The 22,538-nt window shown below is 43.1% G+C and overlaps 1 long non-coding RNA gene across 1 annotated transcript in view; it reads left to right on the forward strand.

Moving 5' to 3' along the window:
• LOC133111646 (uncharacterized) overlaps positions 1–4,466 on the forward strand; it is a 35,820-nt gene extending 31,354 nt beyond the window's left edge. The window contains exon 3 of the long non-coding RNA XR_009705006.1: positions 4,375–4,466. This is a non-coding gene — a long non-coding RNA (uncharacterized LOC133111646). The remainder of the gene's footprint in view (positions 1–4,374) is intronic.
• Positions 4,467–22,538: the final 18,072 nt, after the last annotated feature.

Genomic DNA, 22,538 nt, shown 5'->3' on the forward strand with positions numbered 1-22,538 from the left:
CCCATTTCCCTTTGGATAGACTAGTGTCTCCTTAATCAGGACATTTTACCTCGTAAAACATTTTACCTTTTCTGCTGAATGACCTCTAGTTTAGGCAGCTCACCATCTGACCCTAGTCTTGTACCTGTAGGTCACAGTGTGAAGTTTAAACACAAACATAGCAGCACATGCCAGATTATATGTTTATATTTATATGACTCCCGAGTGCTGGTAATTGGCCAGTATAATTATTTTATATCCAGTGGAGCCTAATTTTATTACTGAGCTCAAAGTATTCCTGCTTCATATCCAGGGTATGTACGATATGTACAAGAAGTGACCGCAAACTAAATCCAGGAAAATTAGGAGTCGTTATGCTTTACACCGATCAGAATGCTTTATTCTTTTTTAAAAGCCCCAGGAATAACATTTTCCTTTTTTTTTTTTTAAATCTTTTTTTAATTTTTTATCTAAATCATTCCCTTGAAATCCATTTGGACATCAGTGGCAGGATGGCAGTGGCTCTGTCTCTACCGCACATAAAACCTCCTGTTCTAGAGGCCTGACCGTACTCCATATCATAATGCATAACACAAATACTGTCGAGAGGAGCCGTCACTGTGAACTCTGCCACTTAATTCTAAACCCCCAGAAGGCTGTGAGTGAGAGTGGGCTGCCTGACTCTCTCAAGGTTTTCTATTAGCCTGGAGTTTGCTGGACCCTGTCGTCAGGTACCGGGTGTCAAGCGGCACTGCTGAGTAATGGAGCTAATAATGCGAGCGCGTGGAGTTAATGAGAAAGGATGAGCTCTCGTCCAGCGCGCCGGACTTCAGAGGGCCCCTCTCCTGTTCGCGTCGCTTTAACCTTCATATTAGTGTGCTTGGGCTCTTTTTCCGCCCCGTTCAGTGCTGGACTTCTCTTAAGAACCTGTAACCTTTAAAAAAAAATGAAAAAATCTTGATACTGCATGCTTTATCTAATTTCCTGAGACTAAACCGTGAAGCTGAAATAAACATAATGCGACGTTTTCAAAAGTCCTGGACAAACTTTGCATACACAGGTGTTGCGTGGGGTCAGCTTCACCCTCTAGCTGTATAAAATTCAAGAAAATGTTGTTTAAAATATACAACCCTTTTTATTTCTGATTCCTTTGTTGATGGTTCTGGTGGCACTTTCCCATACAGGTGTCAAACTCTCACTTACCTCAGGCTCTAAAATGAGATGCTTCACACAGGTTTATCATTCATGGATAAAAGGCTAGTCCTTTGGGAGACGACACACGAAGCGTACATTTTCCTATGACTATAATTTTGTGTGGTCAATTTGAAAAGCGGTCATAAAATCTTAAAATAATATGCTGGTCAAAGGGTTATCGAAATGCAACACGCTGGCGTTATTCACTTTGAGGTCTCCGATGTAATTGTCCTTGATTTAACTTGGATGTTTGGATTGTCTGCAGACGGTAAACAAACCAACAAACGGGTTTACATTTAGACGTGTTCATCTTGAACTTCCATTCGTTCCACTTTCTAGAAACAGTGTAATCTTTGGGGGGTAGTTTGAACAGCAGTCCTTGTTTGCTTCCTTGGCAGAAAAAACATTGGCGCTTCAGCCTGGTTGTTTTTTGGGACTCCTGCCAGAGTGTACACGCACCCTCATTGGTTCTTCAAACTTTGTTGCTAGGCTGTTTGGACCAACTAGATTTATCCACCGTCGAAGGCCCACCTCTGCCCCTCTGGCTTGAACCTAAAAAAAAAAAATAGTTGGGCCAAGGCTTCCACATTAGATCATAACAGAGGAAACTGAAGGATTTGTCCTAACCGAAAGATATACGCACGTACCGAACAAGACAACAAACGGCTGTAAAATGAGCCTGTACTACATTGACTGTTTTTATATTTGCACAATTCCTAGATCTGTGAATTCACTTCTGCATAAGCCAGCGGAAAACGTTTGTTTTAATTTTCAACACACTGCATTTCACGCACTGTATAACCGGCACCTCAAATCAACCAATTATATGAACGACTTTTTGGTACTCATCCTGTTTTCGTAAACGGGTGTTATCGTGTTGCTGTTGCTATGTCACAGGTACGACTCTGTCCAGGGACGGCGTGCGTAGCGTCCGGGCCAACGGGCCGTGTTTTCCGCACGGCTAATGTTTCTAACAGCCCGCCGTAGTGAGACTGGGCTGGAGGACTACGGGCTGTGTAAAGCTGTCACCGGGGCCCGTCTCGTCTGGGAAAATGGGGATTAATTTATGTTATAATTACTTTCCGTGATCTCTGAGAGTGTGAACTGCTTCGGGCCGGCCTGGGGTGGGATGCCGCTTTAGGACCGCGAGGTGAAAGCGTCCTGGATAGCGTGTGAGCGCGTTGCGCTTTTCCTTTGTTTTAACTACACTTGGACCGTACTGTTGTGCCTGTTGTTGAGCCGGAGCTGAAATGACAGATGTCTTTGACAGATGGTATTGTACCAGACCGATTTTCCACGGTCTGTTGTGAGCACACTTGTCACAGACTGACAGAATGTATTTTTTAATAGGTAAACGTAACCAAAAAAAAAATGTGTATTGTGGTAATGAGTTTTGCCTTTCGCTATGTGCCGTTTCAGGATGCTGATAATCAGGGAATCGCACACAGGGTTGCAATTCTAAATGACAAATCCAAGTTTAAAATCTACCTATATATGGCATCTTGCTGGTTGCTTCCAAAAGCAGAGGACCATCAGTTTTGTCCTGTTTAATTACCGTCTCTATCCAGTTTAGCTACGTTCAAACTGGAGCCAAATTATAGCTTTTGTGCTGTTTGACGAAGAGTCTAATTTGATCCTTCTGCAAAGTTGTGTCTGATCCAGCATGCTTTGCTGCTTGGTATGATTGCCTCAGTTTATTCCTGGCTTTCCCTGCCTTTTCTGTGGTTCCTTATTTATCTGTGTACAGTTGGTAGGTCATCTTGCAAATTCAAGATGGGTTTGCAGAATCCGAAAGAATAACAAAGACTGGCTTAATAATGCAGAATAATTAAGATTGTTTTCCACTGCATACCATTCCCATAGCCCAATGAAGAAGTGTAGGACAAATGGATTGATAAGTGCTTGAAGATTTGCACCACATTGTCATTTTATTACTAAAGTTGCAACCATTAATGTAAATCAAACTTACATGAACAAAGCAAAAGGCTTTATTAACTAGTGTGTAATACAATTTATCCTAAAAACATTTCTCATTTTCTGTCTATATGAAAATTATGGCACTTAAACATGGATACATATTTTAGTGTTCTGTGGATTTGGAGATGTTTCGAGATTAATTATTTCCTGTGCCGAGGTCGAGACAACCTAACCCACTATGACTCAGAATAACACAGTGAGAGATCAGTATTGTTGTATGGAAGCCTCTTTCTATCTAACTATATTCTTTTCATGGAATATTCCACAAATGTGTAATATTTGCATCCTCTGCTGAATTAAGAGTCCCCCATAACTAATTCAAAATGGCGGCGAAGACCATTAACACATAATTATGTAGTGTGAATATACCCATGTGCTTGAAATGCTACTAGTCATTTTGACAGGGTCCCCCTGAATATCCTTTTTGTTCCCTTCGCCTAGGTGAAAATAAATAGCCCTGCTTCTCCAAGAGAAATTAATGGGATATGTCAGGGGATTATCCGGGGAAACACATATTTTACATTAATAGAGACAGAAGCCTTGTTTCCTGATGTGTCAGTAAAGAATGCCAGATGCTCGTCTTCCTCGGGAGAAGGTGAGTTTCAGACGTCGTCCTGTCTGTAACTTTCCTCTGCTGGCAGGCAGCACCGCGGAACCCGTAGCGCTGATTTAAAAACAGCCGCGCGCCGTTTCTTATGAAACTGTAGCTATTAGCACCGTTAGAACAACATGCAGATTTTCACCAGCGGTGGCGTTTGCGCATGCTAGCCCGTTTCATGACACGACAGCTGTTTGAAAGTTGAGATTATGCAGATTGTGGTGTAAAATGGGAGAGGGGGGGGGGGGGGTGGTGGAGTGATAATGTGAAAGCATGCGGTGGGCAGTGTGCGCTCGTACGCGTTGGGGCTTTAAGGACGCCGTCTCCTGTACGCCTCTGCTTCGTACATTTCATGGCTGCCTCGGTAAGAGTGAACAGAGCCGGGATTATACCGGTTATTTAATAAAAGGTTTAACAAATGGTTTAAGCATCGGCTCTCGGGAAACTAAAAAATACTAGTCGTTTTGAGAGGTCCTTTGTCAGTGAACAGATGTTTTCTTTGTTTGGGAGAGTAGGTGTTTCGTGCCGGGCCAATGGAAGTAAGCCGGTAATTCCAGGGCGGAATGTTCATTGATTTTTAAGGTCGACGTTCCAACAATCGGACGTCGTTGTTTTTAACATTTCAGACGGGGACGCCCGTTCCAGTCCTACTGGAGCCTTCGCTGACGGGACCTGTCCCTGCTGTCTGCATGCGCTTTTCAGACCAGTTTAAAAGGACCATCGGAAATGTGAACTATGCGTTACTGTGGTGGTGGTGAAGAAGGGAGAGCCATTCACCATTATTCAGAGAGACACAAATGGACCAGGAGGAGTGGCAGTGAAAATGTAGTCAAGCCTCAGGTTCCAAGGCTTAGTGTGGTTCTCATTTAGGCCTTCACACTCTACTTGGGTGGTTGCTCTTTCATTTTGCATATATTGTTAGTGTGACTGTAACCAAAATGTTCCTGCCTGTGATGATGGGATCTAACCATAGGTCAACCACAGGGTCTTGGGTGATTGTTCAGAGTTTTAATTGTATATACCTACCTAATTATGTATAGTTCTGTATTATAATGGTCTCATGATTGTGATTTTGTAATTTTATGCTGCTATTTGACCTCGTCTTGGCAAGGTCTCATTTGTAAAAGAGGTTTTAATCTCTGTGTGACTTCCTAGTCAAATAAAGGTTTATTACGTAAATTATTTGGGTAGGATCATATTACAGTTATGTCAGTAAGCCCTTTAGCTGTTACAATATAGTTGTTGCTTAGTTGTCAAAAAAACTTAAAAAGCCAACTTGCATAACATGGTAAATTGGTGTACACCCTGTATCCCACATTCTCTTATCAAGAGCATTTCTTTGAATTTGACCACCTTGAATCCCGATGCATTTGCTGCTCATTTAGATGTAGTAAACTGATGAAGAATATGCCACACAAGAAAGCAGCTCCCCTTGCCATGGTCCCACGCGTCTTGATTGGCTAACACAATTTAAGCGTTATGCAGGGAAAAAAAACTAACCACATTCACAGACCGCTATAACAAAACACAAAGGACCTCTTTCAGGGTTTATGAAGCAGATGTGAGTTATTTTGTTTTCTAATTGCATTTACATGTCTGCCACTAAATGCTGAACACACCATGACCTTGCGTGCCAATAATGCCTCTGGCTTTAAAGCAGAGTAAAGTGTTATTATTATTTTTATTTATTTATTATTATTATTATTATTAATGAAAAATGATGATGATAAGGTCCACCAGTTTAAGTATTCAAGCATTGTTCACTGGGGAATCAAGTGTGGATTAAAACTCTTATCTAGTTGAGGTGTGTGTGTGTATGTATGTGTGTGTGTGTGCTGTCAACCCATATCAGCAGAACAGCAGTCTGTACACCAGGCCTGGTTCTAAACCACCGTGGTTGTATCGTCAGGTACGCAAACCAAACCTCAGCTAGTCTTCGTGTTCGAGTCCCCAATCTGTGATGGCCGGACAGGCCCCTCCTGAGCTCATGCCCCGTACAGCGAGCAGCAGCTGTGTGTTTCTGCAGAGGGACCAGCGACTGGATGTGCTGATCATCTGTACGCCACATTCGCCTGATTAACGAGGGACACGTCCTGACGTTCCCTGCAGCTTTTAAATAACGGGGACGACCCGCCCAACCTATAGCTACCTCCTGCGTAAAAGTTGAACGAATGTGTTTGTTTGTTTGTTTGTTTGTTTCTTTCTTTCTTTCTTTCTTTCTTGACTGAAATACATTTTAGATTGGCTAGCTCACTAATCCTTGTATGCCGTAAAGCACTTTGACAGTAGTGCATGCTCAGAGACCGCTTCATCTCGTCTGAAATAGTTTTAAAATCCCTCATCTGTTCAGTCTGTGTGCTGTGAGGGGAGATTTATCCTCCCCGAGTCATGTGAGCGGTATCTGTGAGGAAAATCTATCTCGACGGGCCGGCTCAGCAGCGGTTTGCTACTTCTTTTTAGTGTTGCTTATGTGATCATCACCACACCTTCACAGGCCGTAGATTTTTGGAACCGGTGAACATAAAGAAGAGACAGTGAAGGCAAGCCCGCTATAATCATGAGTCTTTTTTTCTTTTCTTTTTTTCCTTCTTTTTTTTCCCCCAAGAAGCCTGAAGCCACAAGATAGCCTCTGGCTGGAAGCTATAAGGCCTTGCAGCAGATATATTTCCATTTGGTCAAGATTACTACCCCTCCGTACGGCAATAAACAAACAACGCCGATGCCCTAATGGTGTTTATACCCTGCGAGCAGGAAAGGATTGAAAATCTTCAAAAGAGATATGAATATTAGAACACTACAGTTTATATGGTGTGGCTTCCTGTCGTTTTCTGCTGGTTCCTAGCTGCACTGTAGCCTATATTAATTGAAGCTGTGATTTATTAGCTAACCAGATCATTATTGGGGAGGGTGACCCATGGAGAGGCACCAGTGCGCAGACACTAAATAAATACTCTTTTACTTTGAATAATAGCCGTGCTGTTTATTTTAAAATCCTCATTATCTGTGTGGTGTATATACTGTGGTGGATTGCCGGATAGTGTTGGTGTTCAAGGGAAGTGTTCGTTTTATTTATGCAGTTATTACAGATGATGCTGTGCCCATACGCTGCAAATGTTATATGATTAAGGCACATTGAGCAGTGTAAATATTATTTTTGTTTTAGAAAGATTTAAATTAGCGCTCTCATCGTGGTTTAACTGGACAACAAGATGGCTCGTAAGCCAGCCAGCGTTTACTTGGGAGGAGAAGTTAGGCCATGATCGCACACAAACTAGTACACACACAGACTGGGAGCTAGATGCCCGGTTTGAGCAAGGTATCTACTGTAGATTGTAGCTATCAGTTGACAGCTGCCCAACGTGTCATTTTTGCTGTATTTACCCCAAGAAATGTGTATTTATTGGCATTTACTAACTGCCATGTGTTCAAGTGTATTGTCTGTACAAGAGAAAATTTTTAGGGCAAACATACTGTAATTTGTAGTAGTGGCAAGTAACTGATGTTATGAAAGTTACTAGATTACTAGGAATCCTGCAACAACAACAACAGCTAAAGATTATTATTTTATTTTTTTATGCAAAGAAAGCCAAACACCCTTTGCCATGCAACTGTACTGTAAATGTGGTGAATTTGTGAATCCTACAACAACTGCTCATGAAAAACAAAGGGCAAAACACAGACTTGGTAATGCAACTGTACTGTTAAATGTAATGAATTTGCTACATGAAAAAGATGGGTGATGGCTTTTTTAAATGGTGTTTTTGCAGCTGACCAAGATTAGATGCCTAGATTCACGGAATCCTACAACAACAACAACTACAACTACTCATGACAAAAACAAAGGAAGCAAAACACAGACTTCATTGTGAGACTGTACTGTTAAATGTAGTGAATTTGTGACATGAAAAAGATGGATGATGGTTTTTTAAATGGTGTTTTTCCAGCCAACCAGGATTGGATACTACAACTACTCATACAAAAATAAAAATAAAGCAAACTTGCTAGTGCAGCTGTACTGTAACCGTAGTGAATTTGTGATGTGATCTTTTTGAAATGGTGTCTTTGCAGCTGACCAGGCCCTGGGTTTATGACCCCCTCAGACGGTTAGCCGTTTGTCAGTCCCGTGTGACCGATGTTGGGCGAGTTTGATGGCGTTGGGCCTGAGATACCCATCATTCTGGCCTGCTTTTCTTATCACTGACAGAGCCTGTGAAAGCCTCCCTCTTCCCCGCCTCAGCTGCCCTAATTAAGGCTCTTCAGCAGAGGGGGAGGTTCGCAATCTAAGAAAGACTTCAGGCTTCCAAGAAAGCTGCAACTTAACCCTTAAAGCTGCCTCGCCAGTCATTGTGGACGTACCCTGTTCCGTTTCTTCCCCTTTCTCTGAATTATTTTCCCAGATCTGATTTAGAATGTGTTGCAAGGGCTATATGTATCGCTCATCTCAAATTACAGTTCTGTAATACCCTTTTTAATTTGGTTACTCACATTTGATCATTTCTTGGCGGGCTTTTACGCTGGACTTTGTTTGTTTGTTTTTGTGTTGTTTGGACAGTGCATTCTGTTCCAGTACTACCGGCTGCACGTGTACACCAGTGATTTTGTTTTGTAGCTTTTGTGTTCCCTTTCTGGGGAACACGAAACCAGCTCTGAGCCAAGCAAGACCACCAAACCTGTGCAGCCGTACCCCCATCTTTAAGGAGAACTCTAATCATTCTCGGAAGTCCACCCCGTGAGCGAGCACTAGCTGAAAGCTGTGGGTTCATTCAGTCCGAAGGTGCCAGGAGCGTTTTTCACGCTGGTAGTGATTTTATCATCCAGCGTCTGGCACTGTCACTCAGTGCCTTCACACTCAGTAATGGGGGAGGGCTCGGGTTTGGGTAAAGGTTCTTATCTGTTGTAGTGGCTTTTTCATTTCAATGCTAACACAAACATTGCTTTGCAACCTCGGCCAGGAGAGAGACCTTTTTTTTTTTTTTTTTTTTTACTTCCTGTCTCGTTTTTGTGCACAGAAGCAAAATTTGTGTTCGTACAGAAAGGTCAACTCCACTAGTACAGACAACAGAGCCTTTACCCCCCCCCCATTTCTGGGTTGTGGAGACAGGGTTGCAGGGCCTGCGATGGCCGTGTGGTTGGAGCATGGTCTTCAGCTTGTTTTTCAGCGTCACCAGGTTTGTGAGGTACAGAATAAGCTCTGATGAACCCATCATGGCGAATCTCACGCGATGAACCCCCGGTCATGAACCCCTCATCATGAACCCCTCATCATGAACCCCTCATCATGAACCTCACCTGATGAACCCCAGGTCCACTCGGCTACATGCGATCCCACACCAAGTTCACGCATCATTTTCCTGATCTTGGAGCACACGTTTAATTGCAGAACTCCAGTGCTGGTCCATCGGTTGGATCATTCACTTTCACCACACGCTTTTCTGTAGAAACACACGTTGCAGACGATAAAACACATGCTATGTTAACTGTCCACAATACTCAAACTGTAGATCAGGAGATCAGCACCTTGAGAAACTGAAACCACCCTGTCTGGCACCAACAATCACTCCACCATCAAAGTCACTTTGATCACATTTTCCCCATTCTAATGGTTGACGTGAACATTAACTGAAGTTCCTGACCCATATCTACATGATTGTATGCATTGCACTGCTGCCACACGATTGGCTGATTAGATAATTATGTGAAGAAGAAGGTATACATATAAAGTGCTCAGTGAGTGTATTTTCTTTACTACAAACTAATGTATTAGTAATACATGAGTATTTATACATTAATAAACCATAAACCATTGACAAATACATGAACTGTTTTTCTCATTCCAATATGAATTGGCATTAACTAATGTAGTTCATTCTGAATTATGCATGTATGATGTACAAATACATAAAGCTGAACAGCTTAACTTTTCAGTAGTTAGTTGAACAACTACATTGGTTCATGCCAATTTATCTAACCTTATTGTAAAGTGTTGCCCATTTTTGGAATAAAAAGGTTGGCTTCTATAATTTTGTAATAAGATAATGAATGTCAAAGAGGTATTTGAGATTTTATGAATATTGTTAAAAAATTAAATTGGACTGCATTCAAAACAGATGGCAGTGGGAAAATATTGCGAGCAGTAGGCTAGCTGCTCAATTCAGTGGCACTGTTTCTCTGAAGAGGAAGCTTATTATCTTACTGTGCTGTCTCTTTATTCCCTCCATAAAAGCATCTCATTGAAAGGAACGTTGCCAGCCTTTATGTTCGTCCTTGTAATGGGCTTTCATGCTCGTTCGTTTTATTATAAAAGATACAACACTTAGCGTGAACCTTTGGAGAAACATTGAATTATCCTATACCAGTAATTAAATGTTTCCTAAATGAGTTCATTTAAATCATCTTCTTCATTTGGGTTTAGCCCAGGATTTAACACAATGTATTAAATATGGAATCTAAATGAATATTAAGTCAGTCACCCATTGGGAATATTTGAATGATTACGTTCATAATTACTGTAGTAGTAGATGTCTTGGGCTTAGCGGTTCACCATAGGGGAAGAAGTCAGATTTATACAGACTTCATACAGATTGATACAGACTTCATACAGATTTATACAGACTTCATACAGATTGATACAGACTTCATACAGATTGATACAGACTTCATACAGATTTATACAGACTTCATACAGATTTATACAGACTTCATACAGATTGATACAGACTTCATACAGATTTATACAATCCTCCCTGGAGCAATGTGGGGTTAAGGGCCTTGCTCAAGAGCCCAACAGCTGTGTGGATCTTATCGTGGCTACAATGGGGCTTGAACCGCCAACATTCCAGGTTCCAGTCATGTACCTTAGCCACCAGGCTGCCCTTGTACACCAAGTTCAATTGTCATCACTGCATACCACATGGAGACCAGGCTGATTATTTTCTTTACCAGGTTCATTTCATATGATCGTCATACATCAGGTTTAAGGTTACGTTTAGGCATGTAAAACGGCAGGATGCCTACGTGCTGAAAATCTCTCTGTAACACTCGCCCGGGAGACACGAGAAGCTCGCGATGAGCTGAAATGTCAGGCGAGATGGCGTGATGGAAGGCCTGAGAGGAGGAGCAGTGAGCAGACCGTTATCTGATGGTGGGCGGAGATAAGGGAGCGGGCGGTGGCCAGTCGTCCTACGCGCTTCGGCCCGTCCCTGGGTAACCCGGGGACTCGGCGTGCCTCCGTTCCACAGGATGTGGCTGCCACTCACCAGAACACGCTGAACGCCAGAGTACCGCGCCCAGCGTCGTAGTACACACCAGCGCAAATGAGGGGAAACTTTATACTTTCTTTTTTCTTTTTTTTTTTTTTAAAGGGAACCGACAGTATACGCACCGCATACTGTAATGAGTGCATAATTAAATGTTTCCCAAAAACTGTACATCATTTAATAACCCCACGAGGCAAGTTATTTTTAAAGAAGATTCATCAATATTCTCAGGGGGTGAATGCGGAAAGGTCAACAAATCTCTCATTTAGAGGACCGTGTATAGGCTACACCTGTGGCCAGTGAGTGTGTGGATGAAACGCACATGCGCGCGCACACATGCATACCCAATCACTCATCCACGCACACGCGCACACACACGCATATACACACGCACACACGCACACGCACACGCACACACACGCATATACACACACATACACATGCACGCGCACACACACGCGCATATACACACACACAGGCGCACACATGCACACACACGCATACAGACCCACATACACATGCACGCGCACACACACGCGCATATACACACACACACACACATACACGCACACAGGCACACACATGCACACACACGCATACAGACCCACATACACAGGCACGCACACACACACACACACACACATGAACATGGGAAGCGCTGGAGCGCCGTGACTTGTGGCTTGGTGGTCTTTTTGCTACCTGGCTTCCCCAGAACGCGTACAGTAAATCTACATTCATGGTAAATGCCATTGTGATGCATTCATGAGCAATAGTACATTTTCTTAGTCAGTCCCTCTTATTTTCAGACCAGCGTAACAATGACACGGAAGTGACAGTGGATCGCGCCGTCACCTCACAGCGAGACGGTCCTGGGTTTGGAGTGCCGGCCTGGGCCTTTCTGTGTGCATGTTCTCCCCGTGTCTGTGTGGAGTTAGCATGTTCTCCCCGTGTCTGTGTGGATTCTGCATGTTCTCCCCATGTCTGTGTGGAGTCTGCGTGTTCTCCCCGTGTCTGTGTGGAGTCTGCGTGTTCTCCCCGTGTCTGTGTGGAGTCTGCGTGTTCTCCCCGTGTCTGTGTGGAGTCTGCGTGTTCTCCCCGTGTCTGTGTGGAGTCTGCGTGTTCTCCCCGTGTCTGTGTGGAGTCTGCGTGTTCTCCCCGTGTCTGTGTGGAGTCTGCGTGTTCTCCCCGTGTCTGTGTGGAGTCTGCGTGTTCTCCCCGTGTCTGTGTGGAGTCTGCGTGTTCTCCCCGTGTCTGTGTGGAGTCTGCATGTCCTCCCCGTGTCTGTGTGGAGTTAGCATGTTCTCCCCGTGTCTGTGTGGATTCTGCATGTTCTCCCCATGTCTGTGTGGAGTCTGCATGTTCTCCCCATGTCTGTGTGGAGTCTGCGTGTTCTCCCCATGTCTGTGTGGAGTCTGCGTGTTCTCCCCGTGTCTGTGTGGAGTCTGCGTGTTCTCCCCGTGTCTGTGTGGAGTCTGCGTGTTCTCCCCGTGTCTGTGTGGAGTCTGCGTGTTCTCCCCGTGTCTGTGTGGAGTCTGCGTGTTCTCCCCGTGTCTGTGTGGAGTCTGCGTGTTCTCCCCGTGTCTGTGTGGGTTTCTTCCGGGTTCTCTGGTTTCCTCCCACCATACAGAAACTTGACGATTAGGCTAGTTGGGGGTTATTAACGGGGCATTGTTGCAAATGAGCATGCGTGCTCAGCCAGCCTACCCTGTAGAAAAAAAAAAGTTGTTCATAATAATGGTAATTAATGAATAATAATCTGCTCAGCAGGGGTCTGGCCTCGAAGAAACCATGGGGCCAATCTCTCCATGGAAACAATGGGAGAGACTCTTCTGATTGGCCAGGGACTCTTGGCCTCTGCTTGTCATTGGAGAAATACAGACCCAGAGAAAGTGAACTATTGGGATTTGGTAAAGAAGTTAAGACAGTCATTTTAAGCTTTCTTAAAATGAGTGACATCCTTTGGATGAATCTACCCTATCAGTGTTGTGTTTTCTGAAGCTTGCGAGTTTACATTGATCAGATCGTTCTTATCACTCACTGACTGCATCCTGAGGTGTGTGTGTGTGTGTGTGTGTGTGTGTGTGTGTGTGTGTGTGTGTGTGTGTGTGTGTGTTGTGTTGTGTTTTTGATGATTCCCTTGAGCAAACCTCTAATTCTGATCGATGTATGCGATATGTAAAATAGCAGTAACTGTGCAAGTACATTTATTAGTCATCAGAACATTTATTCCACTTCGGCAGACAAAATTACTCAACACTGGTTATGTATCTGAGTAAGTCAAATTGTCAATACAAAAGTGTTATTCAAAAACAGCTTATTCTAAAAAAAATCATGTTCAGAGGAAAGTGTAGCATTTATATAAGAACAGAGACACGGAGAGGAATAGATGTGATGTGTACCATAAATAGAGAGAGAAGTAGATGCAAAGTGTACCATAGACACAAGAAACACCAGAGCACCCTTTAGTGAGGCCTGTGACTCCACTCCTTGAATGCTTCTGACGTAATGTTGTCACCCCTCACCTCGGCCCGTACGTCCTGCGGAACGACACCCTCACGTTCACACGCGACCGTGCACATGAACCCGTGTCCTGCCTTCCTCAGTCACACGCGTGTTCCTCCTCCTGTAGGCATGACACGCGTGTGACTGACCGGCCATCGTAGTCACCTGTCATGAACCCGACGGAGCAGTTCTGGGATCCCCTGTCTTGGTATGGTCCTCCTACGTGAACTCGCTGGTGCTGTGAACGGCTTATCCCGTTGAGCGGAATATGATTTGCCAGAGAGAACTAAACACAAACGGCAAATGGTTCACTGGAAAAAGTTCATCCCTTGCCATTTTGTCCATGCTAAGTGCACAGTCACTCTCTGCAGGCTAGATTTCTTATGTCTCAGGAATAACTCGCTATTTTATTTTTTTTATTTTTTTTGTTCATAAGAAACCAAGCCAGAAAAATGTCTTGCAATTTTTTACGGTACTCTTGAATTGTATTTGGATGCGTTTTGTTGGGTCCGCGGATGGGAGCAGATGTCTTTTCGTTTTGTGAATTCAGGAACTGACATGAGTAACAGCAGTATCAGACACCCACACCTTATTTAAAAAGGGTTCAAAAGATTTGCTGTATTCATGTAATGTGTAGTGGGCATATTTTCAGATTACAGTCATCCCCATCGTACGGGGGTGTGTTGCGTGTTCCGTGTTGAATGAAACAAAGAGGTCCTGTCCTCAATATCACAGGGAGAAAGATGACCTTTTTGGGTCAGGTAACCACATTACGGTAATTCGACAAACATATGAACCCTTTTAAGCATCTCGCCATCACGGTAATGTTACACGGCTGTTACATTCAGGATGTGTATAATATGTCAAGTGCAAATGTAAAGGGTGCTTTTTAGTTGCGATCAGACCTGGGTCAAATACGTGATCGCTTTGGATTCAAATACTTCTCAGTGCTTTACTGAGCTTGTCTGGTGTACTGGAACCTGTGAAATACTCTCAAAAACTGCTAACCCTGCCTTCTGGTCCTCTCGGTTGGCGCCAGGCAAGATCAATCGCACACAAAAAGGTTTTTCAATCCAGAATAATCACGTATTAAAGGAGGAATGGTGAAACTACATAATATGAGTATGTACTCATTGTTCTTTTTTAAATATTATTCTCGGGCACAAAAATAGCATGTCATGGCACCGGCCCGTGTTAAACGATGGATTTTTTTGCCTGAAAACAACCTTTTAGTGTGACGCGTCTCTTTTGTCTAATTCAGATACGTACACACACGGAGGGATCAGGGTCTCAAGCTGACCTTTTCCTGCAGTCGGCCGAGTCTCTGAACTCCGCACACAACACAAAGTCTTCTGCCAGGCCTCAGCCCACGCACTCCGCGTCTGTGTTCTGTTTTCTGTGTGCATTAATCGTCTGAAGCGAGTCATTCTGTGACTAATTAGCCCGAATACAATGCTAATTGCTTGGAAGCGTAGTGGGTTTTTTTTTTTTTTTATCAACATATATGTAATAATGAAGTAAGGGAATGCTACTATTCAGCTATTAAACCGCATATTTTTGTTACTGTGGTGACAACGATTTTTCATAGTTTAGGACTAATAATGCAGTTATTTTATTTTTGCTTACTGACATGTGTAAAGGCAACAAAAAAAGCTCTGTAACCTGACCTCATCTTTGCCCTGTGGGTGTCATCGAAAGCTGCTGATCGTTCCAGGTGTCTGGCGGGGTTCCCCTCAGGTCAGGACGCGTTCCCCAGGCCACCGGTCGTGAGCCTCCTCTTCATCAGAGGAGGAATTTTAATCAAGTAAAATAATTACCGCTATTTTGCGTCATCGTCGTCTCCGTGAAAAGGATCCATTTTGTGAGCTGATGATTGGCACAGACTTTCAGAAGGGGCGGGGGGGGTGTAAACTTGTGCCCCGTGACTTCGTTGTTTGGTCGTGACGGTCAGTTCTGCCCGGGGTGACACATGGATGAATCTAATGAAACCGCATGCCTCCCACATTCTCGTGCCCGGGTGAAAATTAGCCCAGCTTTTCTCACTACACTGCTGATTAAACTTTTTATTTCAGGATATTTCATCCAGGGCTAACTTGTTTATCCGTTACGACACTTTGATAAAAGAAATGGCAGCTTCTGTTTTTTATTTATCTACTCTACCTTGTAATATGGCAGGAGAGATGCTCTCATTTTTCTCAAGAGCGAGGGCATACAGTATGTGATTTCTCTCATTTTTGGAACCCTATTTCAGACTATTTGAGGCCCAGTACACAAGTGGATGCTTATCTAAAGAATATGGATTCTTAGTTAAGGTCAATAAATGATAAGCTTCTCATAACGTACGGTGTATTGATCATACGTATGTCGCAGTGTGTGATTTAAATCCGTTATAAAAGGGCATTAGTGTTTACTGGAAGCACCAGCATAACCACGATCCCATTATGTGTATCATATACTTTTGAAGTGGAGCAGAAATGGAGACTACTATTTCAATAAAATCTTTAGAAATAACCTTTCAGTAAAAATAATCCATATTTACATGTATCGAATGTTACGGGCACCTGTACTCCTGTTGAGATTGAAAAGAAAGCCTGGCTTGTTGCAGGCAGCTGTAAATCAGGCGGCCGTTCAGAACTCTGGACTGAGAGAAGAGGAGGGTCGCAGCAAGCCAGAGCCTGAACAAAACCTTGTGTGTGGAAATGATCATTTTGGTACATGGTTGGCATTTATATAGTGCCTTTATCCAAAGCGCTGTACAATTGATGCTTCTCCATTCACCCATTCATACACACACTCACACACCAACGGCTATTGGCTGCCATGCAAGACGCTGACCAGCTCGTCAGGAGCATTTGGGGGTTAGGTGTCTTGCTCAGGGACACTTCGACACAGCCCGGGCGGGGGATCGAACCGGCAACCCTCCGACTGCCAGACGACTGCTCTTACTGCCTGAGCCATGTCGCCCTCATGGCTCATTCCTTCTGTGATGCGAGCTCATTGCCTTTATACACTACATACGGGAAGGAGCAACATTTAAAGTTATTACAGGACTTATTTGAAGTTACTCAATAATGTTGATGTTTTGTGTGTTGAAGCGTAGGGTGGATGCCCTGCAGTCCACATGGAAAAGCGTGTCCCATGTTTACTCGAGTAGTGTTGAATAATGTAAAACAATAACAGTGTGCACATGCACTAAATAGACTGTATGTGAGCTGCAGATTAGATGGCGGATTGGTGTAATAGGTTGTTCTTTGTCAAGAATTTTAGGCTTATTGATATCAACACATTAGTATGCTTTAAACAAGGCACTATTGTGCAGCTGATAGAAATTCACTGAAACAGTTAATGGTTGAAATGCTTATTTTATACCTTGTTTCTGGATGACTTTGTATTAGGGCTGCCCAACCTTGTTCCTGGAGATATACTGTCTTGTAGGTTATCACTCTAACACTAATAAAGCACACCTCATTCAACAGCTAGAGCAGGGCTGCCCAACCCTGTTCCTGGAGATCTACCATCCTGTAGGTCTTCACTCCAACCCTAACAAAGCATACCTCATTCAACAGGATGATAGATCTCCAGGAACAGGTTTGAACAGCCCTGCTTTAAATGCAAATTCTTTAATATCTTATATAATATATCATAGTGTAACCTTTCACAAACCTTTAAGGTTGCAATACAACCAAAAATGATGAACTGCTCTTCAGAGATAAACTAGTGTAGGGAACGCATTCTTGTTCGTGTGCTTTCAGAGAACTGCAGGTTTCGTGTGTTTGCAGTAAATATGGCCAAAGGGACATCACTGTAATATTTACTTAAATGGTCTCTGAAGGCTTTTATTTTGATGATCTCACTCACTAATTACTTATTTCTCCAGACTCTTCTATCCACAGTAACAGTCACTGGGACAGTGATGGTTCCTCCAGACTCTTCTGTTCCCAGTGACAGTCACTAGGGCTATGATGGTTCCTCTAGACTCTTCTGTTCCCAGTAACAGTCACTGGGGCTAAGATGGATTCCTTGTCTCTTGCGTCCCCAGTAACAGTCACTGGGACTGTGATGGTGAGGGTGGACCCAGCTAGCTGCTTCCCATAGCCTCCCTCGCCGGCATTCTCCACGGAGATCCTCCTTCTATTCAGCAGCTCCTGTGAGAATTCCCCTCTATGTAACATACTGATTAACCACGGCTCTGCATAGATTCCACACAAGGAAATAATTATTCCATTCTTTAGATTCTTGTAATTCCTAATGGAAAATTAATTACCTTCGCGATAACTCTGACACTGTGAAAGAAGTCAGAAGTATTTCCGAAAATCACCTTTTCACGAAGGGGCCAGAGACTGGTGATTGAACAGAGCTTCATTTTCATATTGAGGTCATAAAATGTGTTGTGCACTTGTATGTTTTATAACCTTTGAGGGTATTATTGTTTGTACACAGTTGCAGCTGTCAGTTCTTGTTCTATTGTTCTGAGGGGAAGGTCTTCTCCCGTGTCCCTGGGCCTTGCCGCAGACGACGCTGTGCTTGTTGGCTTTCTGTACACTTCTCAATACCGCCGCAGACATGAATGCAGCTAAATTAGATGCGGCATCTTGCAGTGGCCTTGACTAATGAGCTTTTCTTCATTTGTGTCCAGGTTTTCACAGCTGAGATGATGCTCTAGAGAATTTAATGCATATTATTTTACAACCCTTGAGAAGTTAACCCCAGACACAAACAAAAACAATCAAGGATAATAGATAAGACACTAAAAAAAAAATATGCCTGTATCTACATTTTGTGGGACAGTGCGCACACACACACACACACACACACACACACACACACACACACACACAATTCCGTTAACATTGTTGATAGCGTGGAAAATGTATCCTTGATGCTTCAGTCTGTGCTGTGCAGGCATATGGCACAATCAAATGCATGGATTGTAAATTGTAGCCCAGCTCATGCGTAATGCCCTGTATACACTGAACTGGTTGTGCACCAGATCAAGGCCGGCCCTCATTGGTTCAGGAGCACACCATGTGGTAAAGGCTATGACACGCAGTGCACTGAGAGACGTGCTCCGCTGATCTAACCTCAACTTGATCAGTGGATCATTCACTCTAACAAGAAAAGAAAGTAGAACTTAACTTCTTTGTCACTCGATGTGTGTCCTTGGTCCTAGCTCTGTGTCTCTGGTCTTTAGGCAGCCTGTAGTGTCGTGGTTAAGATGCATGAATGGGCCCTGCGAGGTTGGTGGTTCAAGCCCCGGTGTAGCCATGAGGAGATCCGCACAGCTGCTTGAGCAAGGCCCTTAACCCCACATCTTCCCAGAACGGCACCGCAAGTCCAGTAGTCCTGATGTCTCTTGTGTTCTAGACCTTGTGAAATGACCAGAAAGAGACCACCATCACTATAGTGTATAGTATTTGAACTACTTTCTTTTGGGTTCTATCTACTTTATAGCTACGTCAAATGATTTTTTTACAGTCATGTCGAGCCATTACAGTACAGACAGACGTCTAGATTATTTCACTTTTTCTGTGAAGATGTTCAACATTTTCAAAATCAGGGTAATGGTCTGTGGGCTCTGGGTTTGCCATGTCAGCAGTAGTGATATTACATGTTTAAATAATTTATTGCAATTTCACAATGAGTTGATTATCCTGTCTGTGCTACTTATTGCTGTTATTGTAGCAATTGTTGTGCTAACCACTGTGAAATTGCCTGCTGAAACAGTCTGCACACCTCGCAGGAATGCGTCACAGAGATCTCTGAAACGGGCTCCTAAGGATGTCCAATATCAGAGCGGCATCTGTTCCTCCTTGATGCTGCCGGCAGGCTAACACTAATCTCGCAGCTCTCAGTGTTCTCCGCCCAATCGAGTGCCTAAAAGATCGACGCTATCTGTTCCTCGTAAGGCAGTCTGGTTTCAGGAAAAGTGCGGGTTTTTTTTTTTTTTTTCTCTCTCTCTCTCTCTCTCTCTCTCTCTCTCTCTCTCTGGTTCAGTGAGGTCAGACACGTCCTCATTAAACCACAGCTCTACAAACATCCTCTTCTGGGGACCACAGTCAGAGCCTCGTCACCGTGTACATGTATGTCCTCACGTATGTCACTTCAGGTCTGCGCTCGGCACCGAGTGCCGCATACTTTCATCCCCCTGTCAGTGCCAGGGCCTTGCCCACTTCCAGCATCGCTCACGGAAACTCCTAGCTCTCCGAGAAGTCCAATAGCAGCAGCTTTCTCCATCACCTCTGTGTTTATATCCTTAAAAACCTTTAAAAACCTTTTTTTTCCTTTTTTTTTATAAAATAAGTAGGCCAGTCCCCACTGCAATGCAGGCTGAGTTCCAACCTTAACTCTGGGATTGCTGATGGCTAGGTGACGTAGCGAGGTGAACCTTTTGGTCGTGTTAAAGGCCCTTACAGTGTACCATGGCCAGTCTTAGCAGGTTTAGATGGTCTTTCACTTTTCTTGATGTGTTGATTCATTCATTGAGAGTCAAAGAACATTCAGTCCCAAAGATTCTCAACAAAAGGAACTATAGCAAAAATGAGTTAAATGGAATTACCAGAAATAAACCAGAAAGCCAGATCATTCAGTTAAGATCCAGCTAATATCTCAGCCTAACTCCATTACTTACAAAACCAACCCACCTGAAATTCTGTGTTTGGTTTATGGCAACAGCCCATTTTAATATGTGAAGTCATTCAATCAAAGTTTGTTTGTTTTTTTGTTCTTTCAATGAAGCTGGACAGAAGGTCGTTTCGGACAGATAGAAAGATCTCTTGTCACTTGTGATAACCTGTAAGGCCCTGAGCAAAGGGAACGGGATTATCAGTTCTCGATGTAATCAAACGTGCTGATTATATCCCTTTTACTATTGACACAATTAAATTACCCAAAAAAATGAATTACTCAATCAAGACTTTCTGTGTAGAGAATATAGTAGCGTTTGTTTGAAAGCTTGTGGAAATGTTTTGTTGACACAAAGGTAGTTTCACTTTTAGGCGGGTGACCAAAGTCACAAAGGAGAGATTTTTGTAACAAAGTTAACTGTCAAAACGTTTCAAGAAAGGACAAGTTCTCAGGACTGAAATGGCAGTGCTGATTTTTACTGTTCCCTTTCTCTGAGCATTCAGTTCTTCTGCTCATGTTGGGAAGTGTGTACTTGTTAATCTGAAAAAGATTTCACACTGTATGGACAACCCTGTCACTGCTTTGTAGTATCCCGTCCTCGTCTGCAGTTCTGTAGTGCCACAGAGATCAAATGCCAGTGCTGTGTGTGCTGTGGAAGAGTGCCAGAGCTGTGGAAATCCTCTTTATGTCCTCAGTTTTCCCTGATTTTGTTTAGATGTGTGGAGGCTTCCTCCCTCTTGGCCCTGGTGGTCTGCACATTTGCTCCTGTAATTGGGGGAGAGCTGGCTGCCTTGGTTCCAGGCCTTCAGCTCGGCCTGAGCGTGCGGTTCGGTGCGGGCGTGGAACGTCAGGAGAAACCCTCCGCTCGCTGCCCATGGTTAACGAGCAGTCAACACCAAACCGTAACCGTACCAGGTTTATAACTATTTATCGTTTGTCATTTAGCTGACGCTTTTATCCGAACGAGCGGGTGGGATGCCAAAACTTTTTTTTTTTTTGTTTCCGAACACAAGCCCGTCGACTCTTTGGCATGATCAGAAATGCAGGCATTGATGCCTGCTTTGGATGACATCATCGGTTTCACGAGAGACATGGGCTTTCTACAGATCCATAAAATGCCCATTTGTCAGAGCAATGTCAGAGGCAGGAGCGGCAAATTAAAGCCCTTTGCAAGTCATCATTGGGAAAAGCCTCATCTCACGTATTTCACGTATAATATATAATCAATGGTGCATATTGTCAAAGTTGTTAGTTAGCTTATTGTATTAGCCACATATTGTAAAATATAGATGAGTGTTTCCAGTGTTCATTGTACACTTGTCACGATTAAACTACTCCAAAACTGTATAGATCAGCATCTCTGAGTTCTGACTGGTTTGCAGACCAAATATGCAGAAAATTAAGAGTCTGAAATTGTGAAATATTTAATCAGTGTTATTAAATTTGAGCTTATGAAGTTTTCCGGTTTTGTTTGTGTGGAACATCTTGGAGTACAGTTGTGCCAAAGCTTGAACTAGTACCAGAAGGGTGTGTAGCGAATAAAACGCAGAGATAACTGCCCTCTGAACTCGAGATAAAGTTCCATGTACTTGAAAATGGTTTAATATATGACTGAGTGTCAGAAGTCAGATTCCTTAGAATTACTTCTCAGATAAACTCCTTTATAGCAGGGCACTTTTCAATCTTACTTTGGAACATCTTGTTCACTGCTCAACTTTCAGCTATAGCCCGTAAGTGTAGTTCTGTGATCACCGTGTTAAATAAAAATACATGTCTGTATTAAAAGGAAAAAAAAATATATATATATATATATATATATATATATATATATATATACAAAAGTCACTTTCTCCTAGTTTTAATCGATTCACCATGCTTCATATATCCTATTGAGTATGTGCATGAGTTAGAGATAATGGCATCGGCGAGCGCTGCAATAATTATCAGCATAACAATAAGAATACGGAGGGGACACCCTCTCTGCCCTCTCACTCTCCTAAAAAGCAATTATTCTAAAAGCACCACATGATTTAAATCAGTGGGCAGAGGCGGAAGGGCAGTTCAGTTCCATCAGGAGCTACAGTTGTTATTGACAATCTCTTGTTAGCCTTAAGAAGTTGACACAGACAAATGGACCTTAAATGGATACTAAATATGTCCTGTTTGTGAGACTGCATATTAAAAAGGGGAAGCGTCTAAATGGGATTTGCATTTGTGGATACGGCGACATTGTGTGCCTCGCACAATGTTAATTCGACTACTTGCTCAGGATTTCATTATTGGACATTTATATTTTGCACAAATATTTAGCATGTCTTCTGTTTTTTTTTTGTTTTTTTTTTTATTGTCTATTTTAGTTTTTGTAACGCTGGTTACGTCTGCATCCGAACAATTTAGCCCCGTGTCTG

Source organism: Conger conger, chromosome 15 (assembly GCF_963514075.1).
Source record: "Conger conger chromosome 15, fConCon1.1, whole genome shotgun sequence".
Taxonomy (NCBI): Eukaryota; Metazoa; Chordata; class Actinopteri; order Anguilliformes; family Congridae; genus Conger; species Conger conger.